Genomic DNA, 5,375 nt, shown 5'->3' on the forward strand with positions numbered 1-5,375 from the left:
GTGCATGAAAACTAAGGAAATGTAAGTCTGAACTCCACGCATAGGGAACCTATTGTTTTAGTGGAACACATCTCAAGCAATAAACTCATAGGTAACCGGAGTATATGTCGGTCCTCTCCATTCGAATACTTTGCTCCATTTCGGGTGTCTTAGCAACCGATTTACCATGTCTTCAAACCCAAATTCCCTTAGCACGCTCGGATTAAAGTATTTCCCTCCAATTACATTCTCTGATTTATATACATCCACAAGCGCCAATTGTTCATGAGTTAAGCCTCGGAAGACCCTTGTTCCTCTTGCGTTAGGTTCAACTTGTGGTGGTGGAGGTAGAGTGGTTCTTCTCTTGCCATTGTTCTCCTTGTGCTTGCTTCCTCATAATTCCATTTCTAGGCTTGCTCTTTGGTTCTTCCCATTTCCTAAAAAAAGCGGTAAAGTGCATGAAAACTAAGGAAATGTAAGTCTGAACTCCACGCATAGGGAACCTATTGTTTTAGTGGAACACATCTCAAGCAATAAACTCATAGGTAACCGGAGTATATGTCGGTCCTCTCCATTCGAATACTTTGCTCCATTTCGGGTGTCTTAGCAACCGATTTACCATGTCTTCAAACCCAAATTCCCTTAGCACGCTCGGATTAAAGTATTTCCCTCCAATTACATTCTCTGATTTATATACATCCACAAGCGCCAATTGTTCATGAGTTAAGCCTCGGAAGACCCTTGTTCCTCTTGCGTTAGGTTCAACTTGTGGTGGTGGAGGTAGAGTGGTTCTTCTCTTGCCATTGTTCTCCTTGTGCTTGCTTCCTCATAATTCCATTTCTAGGCTTGCTCTTTGGTTCTTCCCATTTCCTAAAAAAAGCGGTAAAGTGCATGAAAACTAAGGAAATGTAAGTCTGAACTCCACGCATAGGGAACCTATTGTTTTAGTGGAACACATCTCAAGCAATAAACTCATAGGTAACCGGAGTATATGTCGGTCCTCTCCATTCGAATACTTTGCTCCATTTCGGGTGTCTTAGCAACCGATTTACCATGTCTTCAAACCCAAATTCCCTTAGCACGCTCGGATTAAAGTATTTCCCTCCAATTACATTCTCTGATTTATATACATCCACAAGCGCCAATTGTTCATGAGTTAAGCCTCGGAAGACCCTTGTTCCTCTTGCGTTAGGTTCAACTTGTGGTGGTGGAGGTAGAGTGGTTCTTCTCTTGCCATTGTTCTCCTTGTGCTTGCTTCCTCATAATTCCATTTCTAGGCTTGCTCTTTGGTTCTTCCCATTTCCTAAAAAAAGCGGTAAAGTGCATGAAAACTAAGGAAATGTAAGTCTGAACTCCACGCATAGGGAACCTATTGTTTTAGTGGAACACATCTCAAGCAATAAACTCATAGGTAACCGGAGTATATGTCGGTCCTCTCCATTCGAATACTTTGCTCCATTTCGGGTGTCTTAGCAACCGATTTACCATGTCTTCAAACCCAAATTCCCTTAGCACGCTCGGATTAAAGTATTTCCCTCCAATTACATTCTCTGATTTATATACATCCACAAGCGCCAATTGTTCATGAGTTAAGCCTCGGAAGACCCTTGTTCCTCTTGCGTTAGGTTCAACTTGTGGTGGTGGAGGTAGAGTGGTTCTTCTCTTGCCATTGTTCTCCTTGTGCTTGCTTCCTCATAATTCCATTTCTAGGCTTGCTCTTTGGTTCTTCCCATTTCCTAAAAAAAGCGGTAAAGTGCATGAAAACTAAGGAAATGTAAGTCTGAACTCCACGCATAGGGAACCTATTGTTTTAGTGGAACACATCTCAAGCAATAAACTCATAGGTAACCGGAGTATATGTCGGTCCTCTCCATTCGAATACTTTGCTCCATTTCGGGTGTCTTAGCAACCGATTTACCATGTCTTCAAACCCAAATTCCCTTAGCACGCTCGGATTAAAGTATTTCCCTCCAATTACATTCTCTGATTTATATACATCCACAAGCGCCAATTGTTCATGAGTTAAGCCTCGGAAGACCCTTGTTCCTCTTGCGTTAGGTTCAACTTGTGGTGGTGGAGGTAGAGTGGTTCTTCTCTTGCCATTGTTCTCCTTGTGCTTGCTTCCTCATAATTCCATTTCTAGGCTTGCTCTTTGGTTCTTCCCATTTCCTAAAAAAAGCGGTAAAGTGCATGAAAACTAAGGAAATGTAAGTCTGAACTCCACGCATAGGGAACCTATTGTTTTAGTGGAACACATCTCAAGCAATAAACTCATAGGTAACCGGAGTATATGTCGGTCCTCTCCATTCGAATACTTTGCTCCATTTCGGGTGTCTTAGCAACCGATTTACCATGTCTTCAAACCCAAATTCCCTTAGCACGCTCGGATTAAAGTATTTCCCTCCAATTACATTCTCTGATTTATATACATCCACAAGCGCCAATTGTTCATGAGTTAAGCCTCGGAAGACCCTTGTTCCTCTTGCGTTAGGTTCAACTTGTGGTGGTGGAGGTAGAGTGGTTCTTCTCTTGCCATTGTTCTCCTTGTGCTTGCTTCCTCATAATTCCATTTCTAGGCTTGCTCTTTGGTTCTTCCCATTTCCTAAAAAAAGCGGTAAAGTGCATGAAAACTAAGGAAATGTAAGTCTGAACTCCACGCATAGGGAACCTATTGTTTTAGTGGAACACATCTCAAGCAATAAACTCATAGGTAACCGGAGTATATGTCGGTCCTCTCCATTCGAATACTTTGCTCCATTTCGGGTGTCTTAGCAACCGATTTACCATGTCTTCAAACCCAAATTCCCTTAGCACGCTCGGATTAAAGTATTTCCCTCCAATTACATTCTCTGATTTATATACATCCACAAGCGCCAATTGTTCATGAGTTAAGCCTCGGAAGACCCTTGTTCCTCTTGCGTTAGGTTCAACTTGTGGTGGTGGAGGTAGAGTGGTTCTTCTCTTGCCATTGTTCTCCTTGTGCTTGCTTCCTCATAATTCCATTTCTAGGCTTGCTCTTTGGTTCTTCCCATTTCCTAAAAAAAGCGGTAAAGTGCATGAAAACTAAGGAAATGTAAGTCTGAACTCCACGCATAGGGAACCTATTGTTTTAGTGGAACACATCTCAAGCAATAAACTCATAGGTAACCGGAGTATATGTCGGTCCTCTCCATTCGAATACTTTGCTCCATTTCGGGTGTCTTAGCAACCGATTTACCATGTCTTCAAACCCAAATTCCCTTAGCACGCTCGGATTAAAGTATTTCCCTCCAATTACATTCTCTGATTTATATACATCCACAAGCGCCAATTGTTCATGAGTTAAGCCTCGGAAGACCCTTGTTCCTCTTGCGTTAGGTTCAACTTGTGGTGGTGGAGGTAGAGTGGTTCTTCTCTTGCCATTGTTCTCCTTGTGCTTGCTTCCTCATAATTCCATTTCTAGGCTTGCTCTTTGGTTCTTCCCATTTCCTAAAAAAAGCGGTAAAGTGCATGAAAACTAAGGAAATGTAAGTCTGAACTCCACGCATAGGGAACCTATTGTTTTAGTGGAACACATCTCAAGCAATAAACTCATAGGTAACCGGAGTATATGTCGGTCCTCTCCATTCGAATACTTTGCTCCATTTCGGGTGTCTTAGCAACCGATTTACCATGTCTTCAAACCCAAATTCCCTTAGCACGCTCGGATTAAAGTATTTCCCTCCAATTACATTCTCTGATTTATATACATCCACAAGCGCCAATTGTTCATGAGTTAAGCCTCGGAAGACCCTTGTTCCTCTTGCGTTAGGTTCAACTTGTGGTGGTGGAGGTAGAGTGGTTCTTCTCTTGCCATTGTTCTCCTTGTGCTTGCTTCCTCATAATTCCATTTCTAGGCTTGCTCTTTGGTTCTTCCCATTTCCTAAAAAAAGCGGTAAAGTGCATGAAAACTAAGGAAATGTAAGTCTGAACTCCACGCATAGGGAACCTATTGTTTTAGTGGAACACATCTCAAGCAATAAACTCATAGGTAACCGGAGTATATGTCGGTCCTCTCCATTCGAATACTTTGCTCCATTTCGGGTGTCTTAGCAACCGATTTACCATGTCTTCAAACCCAAATTCCCTTAGCACGCTCGGATTAAAGTATTTCCCTCCAATTACATTCTCTGATTTATATACATCCACAAGCGCCAATTGTTCATGAGTTAAGCCTCGGAAGACCCTTGTTCCTCTTGCGTTAGGTTCAACTTGTGGTGGTGGAGGTAGAGTGGTTCTTCTCTTGCCATTGTTCTCCTTGTGCTTGCTTCCTCATAATTCCATTTCTAGGCTTGCTCTTTGGTTCTTCCCATTTCCTAAAAAAAGCGGTAAAGTGCATGAAAACTAAGGAAATGTAAGTCTGAACTCCACGCATAGGGAACCTATTGTTTTAGTGGAACACATCTCAAGCAATAAACTCATAGGTAACCGGAGTATATGTCGGTCCTCTCCATTCGAATACTTTGCTCCATTTCGGGTGTCTTAGCAACCGATTTACCATGTCTTCAAACCCAAATTCCCTTAGCACGCTCGGATTAAAGTATTTCCCTCCAATTACATTCTCTGATTTATATACATCCACAAGCGCCAATTGTTCATGAGTTAAGCCTCGGAAGACCCTTGTTCCTCTTGCGTTAGGTTCAACTTGTGGTGGTGGAGGTAGAGTGGTTCTTCTCTTGCCATTGTTCTCCTTGTGCTTGCTTCCTCATAATTCCATTTCTAGGCTTGCTCTTTGGTTCTTCCCATTTCCTAAAAAAAGCGGTAAAGTGCATGAAAACTAAGGAAATGTAAGTCTGAACTCCACGCATAGGGAACCTATTGTTTTAGTGGAACACATCTCAAGCAATAAACTCATAGGTAACCGGAGTATATGTCGGTCCTCTCCATTCGAATACTTTGCTCCATTTCGGGTGTCTTAGCAACCGATTTACCATGTCTTCAAACCCAAATTCCCTTAGCACGCTCGGATTAAAGTATTTCCCTCCAATTACATTCTCTGATTTATATACATCCACAAGCGCCAATTGTTCATGAGTTAAGCCTCGGAAGACCCTTGTTCCTCTTGCGTTAGGTTCAACTTGTGGTGGTGGAGGTAGAGTGGTTCTTCTCTTGCCATTGTTCTCCTTGTGCTTGCTTCCTCATAATTCCATTTCTAGGCTTGGTCTTTGATTCTTCACATTTCCTAAAAAAATGGTAAAGTGCATTGAAAACTAAGGAAATGTAAGTCTGAACTCCACGCATAGGGAACCTATTGTTTTAGTGGAACACATCTCAAGCAATAAACTCATAGGTAACCGGAGTATATGTCGGTCCTCTCCATTCGAATACTTTGCTCCATTTCGGGTGTCTTAGCAACCGATTTACCATGTCTTCAAACC

The sequence above is a fragment of the Ipomoea triloba genome, chromosome 16 (assembly GCF_003576645.1).
Source record: "Ipomoea triloba cultivar NCNSP0323 chromosome 16, ASM357664v1".
NCBI classification, from domain to species: domain Eukaryota; kingdom Viridiplantae; phylum Streptophyta; class Magnoliopsida; order Solanales; family Convolvulaceae; genus Ipomoea; species Ipomoea triloba.